The sequence below is a fragment of the Halichoerus grypus genome, chromosome 10 (genome assembly GCF_964656455.1).
Source record: "Halichoerus grypus chromosome 10, mHalGry1.hap1.1, whole genome shotgun sequence".
Lineage (NCBI taxonomy): Eukaryota > Metazoa > Chordata > Mammalia > Carnivora > Phocidae > Halichoerus > Halichoerus grypus.
This window is the reverse complement of record NC_135721.1, coordinates 10,290,078-10,310,302: the sequence shown is the minus strand read 5'-3', so window position 1 is coordinate 10,310,302 and position 20,225 is coordinate 10,290,078.

Sequence of the window (20,225 nt, the reverse complement as noted above, 5' to 3'; positions counted from 1 at the left end):
CCCCCTACCCCCTCCCCTCTAGAACCCTCAGTTTGTTTTTAACATGACTTTTTGGTCTTTACAACATACCTCCTTATAAACATTTTCTCTAAAAGAGACATTTTCTTTACCTTCAAAATTTTAAAAACATTCTTTCCTGTATCTTCCTGAAAAAAAAAAATCCAAATGATTTTCTAAAAGCATAATTTATCAGCAGACTTCCTTGTACTGGAACACAAAGTTCTACCCACACATATGTTGCTTTCAAGAAATAAAGGGAAATCTTTATAAAATGTGATGAGAAAGTGAAATATGCATGTATGTATGTTGGATGTGTATGTGTACATTTACAAAGAAATATTCATGTATATTTTATATCAATATATATATCTCTATATCTATCTACTCTACAATGTAAATAACGATATTGGAAATAGAGTGTGGCATTTTATCTATTTTCTTATCTGTAGAGCCTTATAGGTTTTTCAATGTGGAATAAAGTACCTTTATATATACCATATATTTTACCTTACAAAAGTATAAAATATATGACTCTTCAACAAAGATATGATTAATATTGGATCTAGGTATGTTTAATATATGTATTTGTGACTATAGTATTATTTTAACATAGTTTACCAGAAATTTAGAAACTCTTGTCTCATGTTACCTAAACCCAGTATTTCTTAAATGTGTAAAACTTAGTGAGGAAGTGAGGAAGGGCCAAGACTACATAATGAGGAGTAATAAAATTGAGGCTAAAATTATATTACCAGTACTGCCACAAATTTAAAAGCCATATGCTCATGAAAACTGAAAAAAAAAAAAAAAAGGAAAGCTGTAATGAAATCAGTAAGGTTCAAATATTGCTTTAAGAAAGAAGTAAATAATGAAAATAACAACAGAAATAACACAGAACCTCAGCAACAAATATCATTTATTAAGTGCTTTTCAGATGACAGATAGGATTCTACCCACTCTATATATGTCATTATACTATGTAATTCTTCTAACAAAACTGAGATTTATATAGTATCATCATATTATTTTATTTAAAATAAAAATAAGTCTGAGAGTTAAGTAAAAATGCCCAAGATAGTAATGCCATAGATAATAATATTTAAGTCCAAATAATGTGATTCTAGTACTATTAAAGCCTTGCACATATTTTTATTAAACATTTTTACTGAAGTATGTAATATACACATAAATCATAACTACACACAAAGTCCGCAAACTCCTAAAACAATCAGAAATAAAGTAGAAAATTACCAGCACCCCAGGAGCTGTCTTCAGTCCTCTTCTAAACTACTCTCCTTTCTCTCAAAACGTAACCACTATCCTGACTTCAAACAAAATAGCTTAGTTTTAACTTTCTAAATTTTATATGTTGGCTTGCACAGCACTTAATTTCTTTCTGGCCGATTTCTTTCATTCTTTCCCTATTTTTGTGTGTATCAGTAGTTGGCTCATTTCCATTGCTGTGTCCCAGCTTCCACCACAACGCTATTCGACAGTTTATTTATTCATTCCATTCACTATTGATGGACGTTAGTATTGGGGATATTATCACTAGTACTGCTGTGAACATTCTGTAATATGCATATGGAGCACATATATATGCATTTGGGGAGGGGTATATGCCCATGAGTGGAATTGATGGATGAGTCATATGTGGATATTCAATATGATACATCATGCCAAATAGATTTCAAAGTGTAACGATTTACATTACCAAAAATAGTGTTTCACTTGCATCCTCACAAACACATGATACTGTGAGGCTACTTAATTTTAGAAAATTTGGTGGGTAACTAGTGGTATCTTATTGTGGTTTTAATTTGTATTTCCTTTGTTGGCTAATGAGATTGAACATCTTCCTACATATTTATATGTAGAAACTTTCGTATTCTTTCTTTCTGAGATAGTTATATAGGTTTTATGAAATATTTTAATAAATAAATTATTTTGACTAGTCATTTTTTAAATATAAAAGCAACCCTATATTCATGGAATAAATCCAAATTGGCAATCATGTATTTTTTATATTAATTTAAATATTGTGACAATTTAAACTAAGAATGTGAATCATCCATACTAAGGTCTCATATATGTGAACACATCTGTCTGCTTATTTATCTTTATGTAGTATTTATAGAGAAATTTTTGGAATAACATTCATGGACTATTAGAAATGCTTCATTCTCCAAGGTTAAATGTTTAGTGAATGTTTAATTTTAACTTTAATTATTGTTTTTAATTTCTTGATCTTTTTTAAAGTAATGAATATGTATTTTTAATAAAAGAAACAATTACATTATTCAAAATAAAAAAATATTTTCAAAGCATACCTGGAACTGGTGAATTCTTCTACTCCAAGCTCTAACCAAGCTCCCTATTCTTTTCTGAAGCTCTCTGGACATACATTTATTGTCATATGCATGGCAATATTTTTACTTTATTTTCTGTGTGCTCTCTCCTCTACTAAATGGTGAGACTCTCAATAAGGAAATAGGGTGATCTTTTAAAGGAGAAAGTCTTTCATAGTCTCTAATATTTTGATTCAATACATTTATTGAAATGACACAAAACTTAAAAAAGAGAGGCCAACAATCTCAAACATGGGTACAGATGAAAATCAGCTGGGAAACCATTAAAAATCCCAATGTCCAGGCCACACCTTAGGCTGATTAACCACAAATTCTGGAGGAAGGAACAAGACAGCCATATCTTTAAAGCTCTCAAAGTGAGTCCAATGTGAAGTCAAGGATGAGACACTAAAGTGGACAGAAGTTCTACTGAAATATCTGACATATTTTTTTATCTAGAGGGGCATCATCTTCCAGTAGCTTCTAATGAACCTTTAAAAATGATACATTTTGTTCTGTGAATCATCTTTTTCTTCTTCTCCTGAAGATGATACAAATTAAAAACAAATAATACTTTTAATATAAAATTTTACATATTATTTGTGTTCACAGGAAAAAAGAGAACACTGCTAAGTACAAAATTATTTAATAGATTTCAGTAAAAGGACAAAGGATACAAGTTGTCAAAATGTATAGTCATGTCTGAGGAAGTTTTGTTGAATTTGGCCTAGGACAATTGCTTGCTAATGCCTAAGGGCTATTCAAGAAATAAATTCAATCTAACTAAAATTTATGTAAGTCTGAGTAAACATCTTAATGCTACTTTAAAAATTTACCTTAAGGATATTCAGAGGGAGTAGAAATAACAATAGTAACAGGTATTTAGTGAAGATTTATTTTTATCAGGGTTATGCTGAAGGCTTATACACATTTTAATTCAGTTCTCACAAAACCATTTGAAGCAGTTATTATAATATAGTTTTATAGACAATCAAACTGAGGTTCAGAGTTTAGGTAATTTTCCTAGTATAACACAACTTATAATTGGCAGAAAAAGAATTGAACACTCATCTGTATCCAGAACTTATCTGCAATTAGTTCATTTCTTTCCATCTCAAGTCACTTGTGATGGTGAATCATAATACAAATGAATGCATTGTTCATCTATTTTAATAAACCATTTTAGTGAGGAAGAAACATACTTTCTATCAGTGAGCCCTAGCAATTAGCCAAACTAAATTTGGATCAGAAGGTTGCCAGGTAAGCATGAAACCATTACAGATGTTAGAAAAAAGGATAAATTTGTTTCAACTGTTATTGATTGTAAAATAGATTCTCTTTTTAGCAGGTTATAGAACTTAAACAGCTGTATGCAAATTACATAATAAAAAATTTTCCATAAGGCTTATTGAGAAAAGAGTCATCCCTTCCCATCCTACTCTCCTCCCAATTCCCTTTGGCTACATAGAGGTATGCCTCAAGCAGGCTTAAATCTTGAGTCTACTGTGCCATGGCTTCTGGAAAACCAACCAATACTCTAACCACAAGATTGGGTGATGGCTGTTTATGCATGACTTATTTGCACCTGGCTGTGGCAAGGAGAATGTCATTTATTTTTGGCATTATCCCAGCACTTGGTTCATAAGAAGAATTCAATAAACATTGAATTTATTGGAATTTTTGTGGCTTGAAATTAATTTACTTAGCTCACATTAAAGCCTGGGGCTGTTTCATTTGTTAATGAATTTGTGTATGAATTTCTTAATAAGAGGAAATACATTAAGGCCATGCTTAATGAATGGGATGTAATAACTACAACATTTGTTTTATTCTATTTCTGTTCTTTGGTTGTGCCTTCCAAAAATAAAATTTATTGGTAAAACCATCACTCATATGAGCAGTCCATTAGTAAAAAGATTTTATAGACTTTCTTCTTTTTATGTTATGTTTTTTTAAATTTTTCTATTTTTTTAATGCTTTATCATTTTTTAAGTAATCTCTGCACCCAGCATAGGGCTCAGACTCATGACTCAGAGATCAAGAGTTGCATGCTCCATCAACCCAGCCAGCCAGGCATCCCTGTGTTTATTTTGTTAATTGAAATGTTTAGGGATTCTTTCGTATAATTTTATTTGATACTTGTACTTTAAACATAAGACTCACTAATTTTTTTTGATGTTATAATAATAGAATGAGATTTTGTGATTATCAGGGGAGCACTTTTTAAACAGCATATGATAATGCAGGATATTTAATTAAATACAAAGTAATCAATAATAATCATTTAATATTAAAACTTTCAGGCATTTCAACCTTAGTGAGTTTCTGATGGTCAAAAATAAACATAATGATTGGAAATATAATTGCTATCTATCCCATGTCACTACACTGGTAGATAGACACAAAACATCTAGTTCCAAGAGTTACACTTACATTAAGTAAAAGTAGAAATATTTACTTGGATTTCCATCACCTCTGCACATCTCTGCAGATTGCCTTGAGGGACCTTAACAAACTCCTATGCTCACCTATCCAGACTCAGAAGCATGATTTAAGAGGATTTCCGACAGCATTATGATTTCCAATGAAATGTTTTGGAAGTTTTCCAAGTCCATTTGAGATTCCCAGAGCAATGGGGGACCACTAGGTAGAATGCAGTATAAAAATTGTTGTATACACTCCTTTGCGTACTCCCTCAATGCAGGCATTGCTTCTTGCCTCCAGTCCCTGACTGTTTTGGTTCCAAAACTTCCATGTTAATGGAAACCTTAGTATACGTTTCCTTCACTAAGAACCAGTCATCTCCATTCTATCTTTTTTTTAACTGTTTTCTAATTTTTATTTTATTTTATTATTATTTTTGGTATTGAAGTATAGTCGACACACAATGTTACGTTAGTTTCAGATGTCTCTGTTCTATCTCAAGACCGGTATTTTGGGGGGGTGGGGCTATTACTCAGTTTTATCAAGTTAACCCTGGTAAACTCCTATAGGAATAGTGTGTCTCTAAAATCAGACCATAAGCTAGAGAATATGTAAATGGAACCTAGTAGTTTACTAAATTGTCTCAAGACAATTTGCATATGTTCAAAGGTGATAGAAATCCAAGTAAATATTTCTGCCACTTTTATTTAATGTAGGCGTAACTCTTGGATCTAGATGCTTTGTGTCTATATACCAGGTTTGTGATACAGGATAGTTGGTACTTAATATTTCTAATTCAAATAATTACGCTTATTTGTGGCCATCAAAAAGCCACTAGGGTTAAAATGTCTGGGAAGTTTCCTATTAAATGATTATCCTGGATTGCTTTGCACTTAGTTGTCTACATCATCACATAAATTACTTAAACAAAGAAATTAACCTCTGATGATCATGAAGTCCTGCTTCCTTACATAATAAGTTTCTTTTCGGACCTCAAAATGTAAAAAATAAATCCATTATATATGTAAAGTGAAGGTGAAGTAAAAAGGGGGGGAAGGGATTAGGAGAAATCTGAATTGTTTGAGTGAATACTGTTTGCCTGCGCCTTGCTTAAACTATAAAGTTTCTCCAAGTTAGATATGGTTTCATTTCCAAAGGTACATATCAGTGCACAGAAAAGACATGTAATTCACTCAAGATTGCATACCTAATAAGTAAATGAAATGGAATTTTTATGCATAGCTATTCAATTTAAATCCTACCTCCTTTCTATGTATGGTATTTTCTTAGTGTCTTTGACAGGCGACATAGAAATAAATAACTATTTCGGGTTGGGCATAAGTGTAAGCATGATCAAATTAGATATGGAAGATAGAACTGATATAAAAAAGGTGATTTTTTTTATTACTTGTTTTTATTTCTTTTTCAACAGTGCAATCTTGTTTAGATTATCCATACATTAAGCTATTTTTTTTCAAGTGAAAATCAATTTGCCTCTTATGAAATGTGTCTTCTCTGGTGGAAAAAGCACTGGTCTATTTCACAGAAATCCAATATTCTAATATTGTATAAACTTAAGTACGATATTTTACCTCCTTGGTAAGCAATTAACCTTTTTTTTTTTTAAAGGGGGAAATAATTACTGTTCTGTCTACCTCACTGGTTTGTTACGAAGGACTCACGAGCTAATACATATGAAAGCACTGTAAAGAATCTTAAGTGTTGAATGCATGCAAGATATATTTAATGTTATTTAATGAATCATTAGACCACAAGTCCCTTCAAAGAAAGAGATATGGCATTTTAGTTTATTTATTTATTTTGAGGGCTCTGCAGGACACAGAAATTGACTAGTACAGTGAAGTTATTTCAGAGGAATTTACTGAATGAATTCCGAGCTAACTTTATACATACTTTATCAGGTGAGGAAAAATGCTACATACAGAATCTAATTCATCTATAATTCTCAGAACTACCTTGTGAGGCAATTGATATTCATTCATTAAAATACAAATGGAGAGAGTGGCTGAAAGCATCCAGCATCAATATCATTATTTAAACATCAACCCAAGGTACAAAAATTAACAATTTGCCCACAAAAGAGAGGGAAGAACTAACACTTCTGTATACAATAAAACATCACAGAAAAGACTATCAATTCTCTAGCCAACCAACACAAAACCTGCCAGGATATCTCCTTGCATCTGGTCTCCTGGCTGCAGAGGAGAACCCAGGTGTAAAGCAGTCCTTGCAAAATCAGAGAGTAAGTTCTGAGGGTTGCAAGAGCCAATCTGATATGACAGACAGGATTCTAGGCCAAGTTTAGGAAATGTCACTTTAGATGGTATTGGAATGGTATTAAAACTTAGAGAGAAGTCACTTAAACCACTGAAGTGAAGGGACTGGGGGGGAAGTTTCCTCCGGCGATTTTCATTCCACCTGCCTTTGCTTAGCATTTTGTTATATACTATGGTGTACTTACTGAATCCTTTATAGTATTGTTCCACAATGGAAAGAAGGATGAGTGAGGTGTACTCAGGGTCTTTTACCATCCTAATTGGTTTATAGCATAACTCAAAAATGGTAAAGTGCTCTCAGGCAGATCTGGATCTCCAGAGAAGTGCCTCCACTGAAGTGAAAATATGGAAGTCCACAGTCTACAGCTAGTATTTACAGACGTGAAAATGGATGACTCTACAAGGAAAGAGCACATCATTCAACCCAAGGACATCTCATTTGGTATTTAGTTATTATTACATGATAAAAACTTTGCACTCATGTTCATTAATATTCAAAACAGCTCTGTTGGAAATTTAAAAAGTGAAAAGGCTACAAATTGTTCAAAGCTGTCCCTGTCAAGAAGGGGAGTTTATTTCTCCGCCTTTTTCACGCCTGGCCATGGCTCTTACTTTGGCCAATGGGACATTAGCATCTCTGACTAAAGCATTTTGTTAAAAATGCTTGCACATTAGAGCTGGCCCTCTGTTGTCTCTGGGGATTTTTCCATCATCATGTGTATAACCCTGAGCTAACCTCCTGGAAGATGAGAGGCCATGAGAAGGGGAGGCTCCTGCTTCCCCAGACTGCCCAGCTAGGGGCAGACATTCGAGAGCATTCTAGATCAACCACACCAAGGATAGCCAACTCAGACCAGAGAAACCATCCAGCTTACCCACAGAATAAGAGCTAATTAAATGATTATTTTTTCAAGTCATTAACTTACAAGAATGATCCTATAATTTGCAGCAATATTAATTGATAAAGTCCTGTATTTAAATTAAAAATTCACCTAGGTTATTGGATGAAACAGCTGAATTTCATGTTGTTGAAGTACCTTTCTCAACATCACCTAGCTAGATAACGGAAACAATGAGGTTTAAAACCATATTTGTTTGAATGCATATGTTTTGATTTGTCCTTTACACACCACTGACTACAATCTAGTCCATCAAGTGGTCCCAAGCGTGGCAGAGTATTGAGCCTTTGAGACATCTTCCGTTAGTCATTACATCTGGAGCTTTCCCATTCAACTTGAAGGCACACAGAACAATGAAAAGAATGATGTTGAGAGAGACAACTATGGTAATTAATGATACACAATAATACAAGTGCTATAATGAAATCATACCCAATGTGCCCTTGCTAAAATCTAGTGAATTTCAACAAGTACAGTTAAAGCCCACTCGAATTTGTATTTAATCTAAAATGCTTTTTGTGAACACTCAGAATTGATCCTGGAATGATACATTGTGCAAAATGGAAAATAAAATTGACTCCAAGAGATTTTTAAAAGCAAAATAAAAATAAAGTGCTTTATCATCCTGAAATATTGATGTAAACAGTCAGTGGTTATATTCCTCTTCTGCCCTGCTGGGCGGTAAGTGAAGCTCAAACTTAGAACTGATAGACATTTGTTGTTCTTATTGACTGAAGTTCCAACGCTACATTTATTAATTCATAGTTCATATCACAGCAGACATCCAAACTTAAGTAATGCTGGTAATAATGTATGGCCATGGGTAAACATCCTTTTCAACAGTTTTACCACTAACTCAAACTGTTTGTGTGCCTTTGGATTGTCTGTAAATTTTCTGGCTCTCAGCTTTATTGTTTGTGTTTCATACACATGTCCTGGATTTTTAAAAACTCTAAGTACTGAGACATTTGTACTTGTTTTATTAAAAACATAAACCTTCTATGATGAGTCTAACAGTAGCATCATGACCTAAAATCAGTTTCTTCAAAATGTTCCCTTAGATTTGTCAGAGTTTTTAAGTGAATGGACTTTCTAGTACTTTGCTTTGCTCCTACTCCATCCACAGTATCCCTTCGTGTTCATGCTTCTGCATCCTACAGATGCCAACTCGTCACTCTCAATTCAGAGAGGAAGACTGCTGTCTCTAGTAGTCAAGAATATGACTGAACATATGATGTAGACAAGCAAATCAAAGAATTGCTTACAAATATCCCTAGAAACAACCACTTTTGCAACCTAAGTTGGATCTCAGGATCACAAAATTTCTCACTCTTTCTCTGTCTCTTGACCTAAGCTGATGCGACCAATTTAAAAAGAGTATCCATGAAGGCTCCTAGCATCACTGCATTGCCAGGAAGGAGACTAAGCCCTACAGGTAGACGTACAAGTCACAGGAAGAGAGAAAGCATCTTTCTTTCCTTATGTCCTGCTTCAGAATCAAACTCTTTACAGAGTGATTGACAGTTGAAACCTTGTTACTCAGAAAACCCTCATCATGTTTCAAGGGCATGTGCCAGACTCACAGATGGAAAGGCAATTTCAACACGTGACAGTACATTTCCCGCAGTTGGTTTTCCTTAATCTAAGGGGCTATCATATGCAATGGCAAAGCTCAGTTCATATAATGCTGCATGCACAGTGCATTTTCTTTTCACATCTGTCCTTCAGTATATATAAAGAGAGGCTCTTCCATCCAAATCTGATCTCCTGCAAGCAACTGTTTGGGTAAGAACACACACACACACACACACACACACACATGCACGCACACCATAGAAATTTAACACCCATGCAAAGTTCCCCAATGTGAACAATCATTTTTAATGTTAGAAACATCATCATTTTTAGTCAAAAACAGTGTGTCCACCTCTCTATGGTATTAATCATTTTATATCTCCTTTTTATAAAAAGGCAGTAAGTAAAGAATTAGTGCCACTTGGTTACTTAAATTTTCTATGCCTCAGTCTATAACTCACAGGTTTGTTGTGAGGCCTTAATGAAATAATTCATGCAAAAAATGAAGTATTAGGGCCTTGCATATATCAGTTACTAACCTTTATATAAATCAAGTAAAATAATGACCAATTCATATTTTAAATTGAATTATTATCTATGTTACAAGGCATTAATTAAATTAATTAGCAATTTATCTATGGATATTTATTCAACACTTACTCTGGGCTATCTAGACAGATTTGCTTTTATTATTTTTGGTGACATTTGCAATTTGTGAGAATGCACAGTGATGTTTTCCTCTCCCTTTTGTATTTCTTCAGGATGAATTATGGAAAAAAAATACTTATTTAAAATTATACTTCTCTGTACAATAACTGAGTAGTTTGGCTGCTGATTTGTCTTGCACTTTAATCATGTCTGATTACTTTCCTTACAGATATGTTCTTACGATTGTTGGCTGCAGATTCTAGGACAGATGTGGCCAACTCACTTGTCAACACAATTTTAGACTAAGCTTATATTTCAAATGTTTAATTGCTTATGAGGTTAGAAGGTGCCAAGAGAACACTATTGATTTCCAGATTGCAAATTGGAGGTGATAAATTTGGTGTCTGAAAAAAAAATCTGACTCTAAATTATGTAAATGGAACAGAGAAGCTATAACATAAAATCAAGTTTTTAAAAATATCATTATACTCTTCACTATATTTTCAGACCAAATCCAAAGTAAAGCCTTATGAATATATTGTGGTAATATGACCAAATCTTTATTAACTTCAAGGCTTGGGTGCTCATTATGTGTCTTATATTCTTATATTATAGATCAATTTGACAATTACACAACAGATATTAGATGTGATGTTAGGGCAATAGAAGTCTCTATCTCAATGGCTCCAAGTTTCACTGCACCTGAAAAGTCACTTAGCTTGAGTATTTTTACAAATGTGAATTTTAAAAATAATTATTGTCAAATTACATCTGTAAGTATTTCACATGTAATTCGTAAGTCATATTGCAATAAGATAAATCTATTAGGTTTTGGAGAAATAAAAAGACTTATCTGCAATGTATAAGACTTTTCTTCATTTGCAAATTATATAATACAGTTCACAACTGGTAATTACATATTGACCACTAAATATAACCATAGGGAATGAAATCTCTGAGCAAAAAAATAAATTGACATTTAATGAGCTACTGATCTTTTCTTTATGCTTCAATGTGGTTTAATCTTCACAACACTTCTATGTGGTTCGTATTATCTATTACTGATTAAGAAACAGTGGTTCAGAATATAAAGTAAATTTCTCAAGATCACACCCACACAAACACACACAATTTCTCTTTCTGGCAAAATGACTGGCAAAATAACTTAAAAACTCTCCTACTAAAAATACCTAGGGATGCACCATAAAATATAACAAACGGCTTCTTACAAACATAGATAACCTTGCAGCAGGCTATGAGGAAACCTCAGGAGGCCATAGAGAAATCATGAGGATGTTGTAATCCTTTAAACAAATGCTACAGTGTTCCTAGGAGGGTAATTGGCCATGGAGTATCTTCAGTTATCCAGGACCTAAAATTTTCAGGTTGATACAGTGATCCAGGTTTCACTGTGACATACATGATGAGTTAAAATGAGACCTATTTCTCAATCCAGCATCTTACAAGTGCTACCACGTCCCCAAAGAGTGAATTTGAAAAAATCTGCCCACCATCATTGGGAAGTAACAAGGAAGCCAAAGTTAGTTTATGGCAAACTTAGGAATATACATAAACCAAAGACACATGAGTTTTTACTATCAGCAATACTAATAAAAAAAATAATAAATTAATGTAAAATTTTCCTTCAGACATTAAGATATACTAACTAAAATGTTCATTGCATTTTCTTAGTGTATTCTCACCTTCAAAAACAAAAACAAAAGCATTTCATCTGCAATATCATTTCTTCAATCTTCCAGATGCTCACCATCCTGACTCTCTGTTAATGACCTTACTTCTTATTTCATAAGGCAAATAAAACTCCAGGGGAAGAAGCTGACAGATTCTGCACCCCAAACTTCTGACGGTCACACCTTCCCACTCACTTGAACTCACATCCATATATTCTGATTCCCTACGCCAGCCACTAAGGAAGTATTCACTCATAACCAAGGGCAAATTCTCCAGTTACAAACTAAATTCCAGGTGATCATCTATTTTTTTTTCTCCCAAAGGTATCACTTTAATAATTCGTTCTCTCTCCTGCATTATCAAACTCCTCCTTTTTATTGTAATATTTCTAATAGCATACAATATCTTGTAATAGCGTTATATAATCTCAGAAAAAATGTCTCATTCCATTTCATATTCCAGCTATTGCCCACTTTCTCCATTTATCTTTTCAGGATAATTCCTCTAGAGAATTGTTATTGATGCCTACAATTCATTTCTTATAATTCTTTGTCATTCTGCCAATATTTTTTTAAGACACTAATGAATGCTGAATTACTAAATCAATTAGACAAATCTCAAAATCAACCTTTTTGACTGAAGAAGAAAGGTTGACACATATGCCATATTTCTGTTTGAAGCGTTGTCTTCATTAGTGATTCAGTTATTTATTTCTGTTGGGGGAGCTCAAAATTCAGTGACTTAAAGCAAGAAAAAAATTATTATTCTTCAAGATTTTATGGTTTAATTCAGTGGTTCTTCTGGTGATCTCACCTGGAATCTCCCATGGAACTGAATTAAGCTCATATATTATCTGTGGGATGAACATGGCCAGGACTATGGCTAGGGTGCCTCAAGTCTCTTCCACATGTCCTCTTTATATAACTTGGATATCCTTACACATCAGTAGTTTCAAAGCAATGGTACAAAATTCAGCATTTAAAGATCATGAAAGTACACTTAAAAATCTTTTAAAACCAAACTTCAAAAGCCAGGCATGATAAATTCAACCAAATTCTATTAGTCAAATCAAGAAACAGATCCAACACAGATATAAATAGAGGAAAAATAGTATCAACTTTTTGATGAGAAAAGTAGCAAGATTTCATTTAAAAATCACAACTAAGCTTCTAGTACATCACAGTCTTCTGGTTTCCCATATATGTCACTGGCCATGCATTCTGAGACTTTTTTGCTGGTTCCTTCTGGCCTCCTTGACTTTTAATGTTGAAATTTCCCAGGAGTGAATCTTTGGAATTTCATTGGATTTTTAATAGGCACATAAAAGTTAGTTCACAATATGACAAATCAAAATTTATAGGATATAGCTTAGAAAGTATTTAGCAGAAAATTCATAGCATTAAATGCATATATTGAAAAGAATAAACACTGAAAATCAACTATTTAAACATATATAAAAGTTTAAAAAAGAATAATAAATCATAGCCTAAGAATATAGAAAGAATTACCAAGATGAGAGTAGAAGTTAATAAAATAGAAAAGCAATGTTCAACTGAGAAAATAACAATCAAAAAGTTAATTCACTGAGGTGTGCCTGGGTAGCTCAGTCAGTTAAGCAGCTGCCTTCGGCTCAGGTCATGATCTCAGGGTCCTGGGATCGAGCCCTGCATTGGGCTCCCTGCTCAGTGGGGAGCCTGCTTCTCCCTCTGCCCCTCCTCCCTTCTCATGCTTTCTGTTTCTCACCCTTGCTCACTTTCAAATAAATGAATAAAATCTTTTAAACAGGTAATTCATTGAAAAGATTAATAAAATGATAAACCCTAAGAAGCCTGAGTGATGAAAAAAAGGAACAAATTATGCTGAAGGAATAAGAAAAGTGACATCACTACAGATCATACAGACAGCAAGCAATTAAGAGGATATTGTGAAAATGGAGCTAATATGTTTAACAATTTAGGTGTGTTTAGCAAGATTACAGAAAATAAATGCAATATAAAAAAGTCAGCTGTATTCTTATATACTAAAAATAAACAATAAGGATTTGACTACAATACCATTTATAATAGCACTAGAAAATATTAAGTACTTATACATCAAGCTAACAAAATATGTGTGGAAATTTTATGCAGAAAACTACAAAACACTGATGAAAGAAATCAACAAAGATCTAAATAAATGGAGATATATATCATGCTCATGGATTGGAAATCTCAATATTGTTAAGATTTAGATTTTTTTCTAATTTGTTCCATAGATTCAATCCCAATCAAAATCACAGAAAAGTAGATTTAGAGCATTTGATTCTAAAATGTATATGGAAAAGCAAAGGTAGAATAGCCAAAATATTTCTGAAAAGAAAAACTAAATTAAGAGGAAATTACATTACCTGATTTTATTACTTACTTTAAAGCTAAAAGAATCCAGAATTGGCCACAGATATACACATAGAGCAATGGAATATGATAGAAAACCCCAAAATAGAGAAGAGACTTATAAGCAACTGAATTTTGACAAAGGTACAAAAGAAATTAAATGATCATCTGGATCTAATAAGAATAACATAAAACAAACCAAGTAAAAAAGCTACTTTGTGGAAAGAGGGACCATTTAAGAGAAAAAAATGCAGTTTCCATGAAATGGGGACAGTTTGTTTTGAGTAAAGATACAGAGATAACAGGAAAGAATAATTGGAAATTAAGACTATTTAACAAACATGGAAAACTTAAGAACTACCAGTCTTGACTGAAGCCCATTGAGAAGTTTCCAGTCAGAAGATAAAATTTATAGGACACATCATGGGTTTGAATGAATAAAGAAGGGATTTAAACAATAGGAGGAGAATTTAGAGTAACTATGTCATAAACTCTGAAGCTAAGCTGGTAACAACAATATCAGCAAAAGCTATTACAACTGATAACCATCATAAAATAATGATTAAATGCAAAACTGAATATTGGTGCTAGAGTCCTTCAGTACAAATACCACTCTACCATTTTTTAGCCATGTGACTTTGACCAAGTTATTCAGCCTTAGTTTCCTCACCTGTAAAGTGGACATACTACTACATTTTGGGGGGCGTCTGCGTGGCCCAGTCGTTAAGCGTCTGCCTTCGGCTCAGGTCATGATCCCAGGTCCTGGGATCGAGCCCCACATCAGGCTCCCTGCTCCACGGGAAGCCTGCTTCTCCCTCTCACACTCCCCTTGCTTGTGTTCCCTCTCTCGCTGTGTCTCTCTCTGTCAAATAAATAAATAAATCTTAAAAAAAAAAAAAAAAATTTAATTTTTAAAAAAATACTACCTTTTGGTATTCTTTTGAAAATTAAATATATATATATTTATCTTGAAAATTAAATATACATATATATTTATATATATGATACATATATCTTTATATATATATATATATCAGCTACTAAAAGCTCTTAGGGGAAAACTAATAACTTTTCGAGGGAAAATAGTGAGCAAAATATAGTGTGTTTAATAGACTAATGTGAATACAATATTTTTCTAACAAAAATTATAACTATTTTAGAAAGACAAAATGTGTGAGTGTGTGTGTGTGAGAGAGAGAGAGAGAGATTGACAGAGAGAATGATGAGGATGAGAGTTTGGAGGTGTTAATGGAAAGTTAAATTCTCATCTTCTATACTAGAAAGAGATAAAAGCTGATACTGAAATATCAATAAGTGGTTATATATGCATGTTATTTATCAATATGGAAGTGAACACTAATGGAATCAGCTAAAAGAGTCTTAAGCATTTGCTTCCGTACGGAGTTAAGTGGTTAGGATCTTCTGTTGTTTTCATAATCAGCCTTGTAGAACTAATTGATTCTTTAAACTTCCTGCATTACTTCGATGGAAAGTTAAACCATTTTTAAAAATCAATACTGGTATGAATAAATGCCTAAATTTACATACTTTTTGATATCTCTGTGTCTTTGCACATTGTTTTCCTCTATGTGTAATGTCTAATTTCTTGAACTTTTTTTCTGGCCTTTTTTCATCAGTAAACCTGAGTAAACTCACATTCTGGCCTAGGAAATCATTACTGAACTACCCATGCAGATTTGATAGCTCTTTTATTTGCTTCTTGACTGCACTTTGAGCATTCCTCCCTAGTGCACTGCATTGAAATATCAATTATGTGCTTGCTTCCATTTCTAGGCTGGATGCTCATGGTAAGGACTGTATCTTAATTGTCTTTGTATTTTAGGCCTCAACACAATATAGCATACCTAATAATTGTTCCTTAAGTGAACTCAAGTAAATAAGTCCTATGGATTAAAGTTCTCAGGGATGTATAGTGCCAAATGAAAGGAACGTCCGTAACATTTTCTGGTTGGTTTCTCATAAGAAAAGAGGTTAAATCTGAGTTAAGAGTCTGTATATAATGGCTTAGTTGTAGGTATGATTTTGCCTTGCCAGTATGCCAATATCAGTGCTACTAATCATAGAATTTCTGAAAACTGCTTCATATTTTCCTGGGAAATAAAACTTTTCTCTGCACCCCCACCTGCCTTTGTAGGCACGTACACACAAACACACACTCACAAAACTTACATGGTTACTGTGAATATTAACACATTAAGTCATGAGTTAGAATTGAATGATTTATGGTCAAGGCACAATATTGCTGATCAAGAGGTTCACAGTTGGGAATGCAACTAATTCTGGGACAATCAGTGTTGATCCTCTGGAATTTTGGAACTAAAACTGAGGAAGGAAATGAGTCTCTCTAGAAGTTTCTGAAGCTATGTCCTGTAAAATTCAGGAGTTTCTATCAGCTTTGTGTTCCACTACCTGAGCTAAAGAAGTAGAAAAAGTCGATCTTCAGATAGAAAGTAAAGAATAAAGCATATGCATAAAGCAGAAATCCAGAGACCAGAGGGTATAGGGTTTCTGGTTTCCATTTATCCCTAAGGCTTTATTCTTATCACTGGACTTCTTCAAACACCTTGGAGAGATTCCTTTTAAGATATAAGTTATTTTAAATTTGATTTATGTTACTTCTAGCCAAAATACTACAAACTTAAATACATTTTAATTAACTGACATTTTAATTAATTAAGTTAATTTTAAAAAGAATTACACGTGGGAGTTGGGGAAGACAACAGCATATAAATTAAACTAGCAATTTAGAGATTTAGGAGCTGGCCTATTAAAATAATTAATTATATGTTGAGTCTGGGCATTATTTGTATGCTATTCCCTGGTCTTTTCCATTTTCTGAAATTTTAGTAGAATATTTTTAACGTATATAACTTTGTCTAAGTTGTAACAGAAGTAGTTATGGATGGATCAGCTTTAAAATTTGGATTGAGTAGCAAAATTTGGATTGGACTTTCCTTCCCCAAGTCCATATGGGCATTGGCAGTGGTGGTAACTAGAAGAAAATATGATCCATTGTGGAAACACAACCAAGAATATTTCACCAGCATCAGAGGCACAATGTGGTGACCTGATGGGGAACCTGGAGCAGTTAATGCTGAGGGACCTGAATACTCCGAGGGCCGTTCAAAAATGTCTGAAAGAAAATTTGAGATGAGAAAACTTTTGACCATCTGGTAAATAAATATTGATGAGAAATAATTAGAAATGAAATGAAAGGAAGAAAGAAAGAAAGAAAGAAAGAAAGAAAGAAAGAAAGAAAGAAAGAAAAAGAAACCCAGCAGACTTGTTTAGTTTTCTCTTGTTGTGTAACAGACTACCACAAAGTTATTGGCATAATACAATACTAGTTTATTATCCCACAATTTCTGTGGGTCAAGAGTCCAGGTGTGGTTTAGTTGGGTCCTCTGCTCAGGTCTCTCAAAGGTGGAAACAAAATGCCAGCTGGTTCTCATTTTGAGCTTGGGGTCCTCTTCCAATATCATTCAGGTTGTTGGCTGAATGCAATTCCTTCTGGTTGCAGCACTGAGTTTATAGTTGTTGTTTGTTGCTGTTGTTATAATACTAGCTTTCAGCTCCTAGCAGCTTCATACTCAGTTCACAAAATGGTAATATGCTTCTTCTTAAAGAAAGAGCACGAAAGAAGGAGAGAAAGGGAGGGAGAGGGAGAGAGAAAAAAATTATTTAATTCACCAATCATAAAATTCGTTCTCCTTCTACTGGGAGAAGTGAGCAAGAGATGGAATGATTATTTAGAAATATTATTTAGCAGAAGAACACATATGAAAACTTGAAGAATAAAGAAAAATAGGTTTGTGTTTGGGGAAGGGCAAAAAAGAACTCTGTTTTTGTTATGTTAAGATTGAGATGGCTATTACACATCCAAAAAGAAATGTCAAGTAGATGAGTTTGGAGGGTAGATACATCATGTGTACAGATAGGAGTAGAAATGTCAATGGTGTAGGCATCGTGCTTCAAACATTACAAACTATCCAGGGAGAGAGTTTAGAAAGAAAAAATAATATGCTGCCACAGACAGAATCTTAGGGCCATATAACTTTCAAAGTTGCTGAGAAGATAAGTCTAGAAAAAAGGGGATTGAGAAGGAGAGGTAGAACTAAAACCGACACATTATGGTATTATGGAATCCAAAAGAAGATGCCATGAAAGAAAAGAGTTGTAAATGCACAGAATGTTTCTGAGAGCTGACTACTACATTTACAACATACAGGCCCTGGTATCTTTAACGAAGGGATCTCAACAGAGCAATAGAGAAGGAGCATGCTTGTAGGTGGTTGCAGATAAAGTGAGAATGAAGATATAGAGACAGTCTCTCTCTGTTTCTTTGTGTGTAGAACTGCAGGATGGGACACCTGGGTGGCTTGGTTGGTTGAGCATAGGACTCCTGGTTTCAGCTCAGGTCATGATCTCAGGGTTGTGGGATCAAGCCCCGCATAGGGCCCCATGCTCAGCAGGAAATCAGCTGGAGGATTCTCTCTCTGCCCTCCCCCAACTCACACTCTTTCTCTTTCTCTCTCTAAAAAAACAAACAAACAAACAAATGAAGGAATGAACAAATAAATCTTTAAAAAAAAGAAGTGCAGGATAATTGGGCTTTAGTTACAGAAGGATATAGATAATAGGGACTCATTTTATTATTAGTTTTTCCTGTGGAGGCTTATTGAATGTAGTGACAACATTGTACTGCATCACTCATTAACTGGGTAAACATAAGCAAGTTTTCCTAACATTCCATGGCCAGTTTATTCAAACATAAGGTAGAAGCATTAAACACACACATCTTGGGTTGTTGTGAGAATAATTAACACATATAAAGCATTTAGCATGGTGCCTGAGACATAGAAAGAACCCATTAATTGTTAACTACTGTTATTTTTTATTACTACATCTTTGCATCCCCATACTCATCTTAATACCTTCATGTACAAATATGTCCTTTATAAATTATTATGAATTCATAACTATATGACTTATTGAATACATTTTGCCTCTGGATTCAGTTTACAAAAGATCAGAGGAACCCACCTAATTAGTATTCAAGGCTGTGGTAATTGTTGTAGAACTCTAAAACCTGACTTAAAAAATCATTGGATTTAAGACATAAAATGGGGGGATTTATGACATGTAAAATATACCTCTGTTCAAAATCAGCTTAAATGAACAAGACCTATTTCCTATGCAGATGTACCTTGAATTATGTACCTACTAAAGTAGGGTGAAGAGTTGTACTCTTGTCCATATTCCAGGCAACCAATTCTGATGGAAGATGAATGATATTCTCAGTGCACTTACTTTCCTTGCATAGTATTCAGTATCTGTTTATTTTGGGGAGGGGCGCCTGGGTGGCTCAGTCGTTAAGTGTCTGCCTGTGGCTCAGGTCATGATCCCAGGGTCCTGAGATTGAGCCCTGCATTGGGCTCCCTGCTCCATGGGAAGCGTGCTTCTCCCTCTCCCACTTCCCCTGCTTGTGTTCCCTCTCTGGGTGTGTCTCTCTGTCAAATAAATAAAATCTTAAAAAAAAAATATATTTTGGGGATATTTAAGTAGAATATTTAATGACCAGTAATTTTTACAGATTATAAATTTTTTACATTTTAATAAGTAGGTTCTATACATTTATGCATTACAAAATATTATTTTAAGATACAACATGATCATCTTCCCTAGATGAATTATTCATAGTTTTAAAATAAAATCTAATGGAAAATATTAAAGTTACATGTAGGAGTTGTAATTGTAGTAATGTGTTTTATAGCCTCCTGTGCCCTTAACGTTGGCAAAATCCTTCGCGGCAAACTAGGGAGCTTGGACATACTGAGTTTTCTTTGCATATCAATTTTACTTTACTTATTGTTGGTGGTATTCTTGGGGCTACATATCAAATAATGATTTATTTAGAGCTCATTTGATTCCAAGGAGATTTAAAGTGGT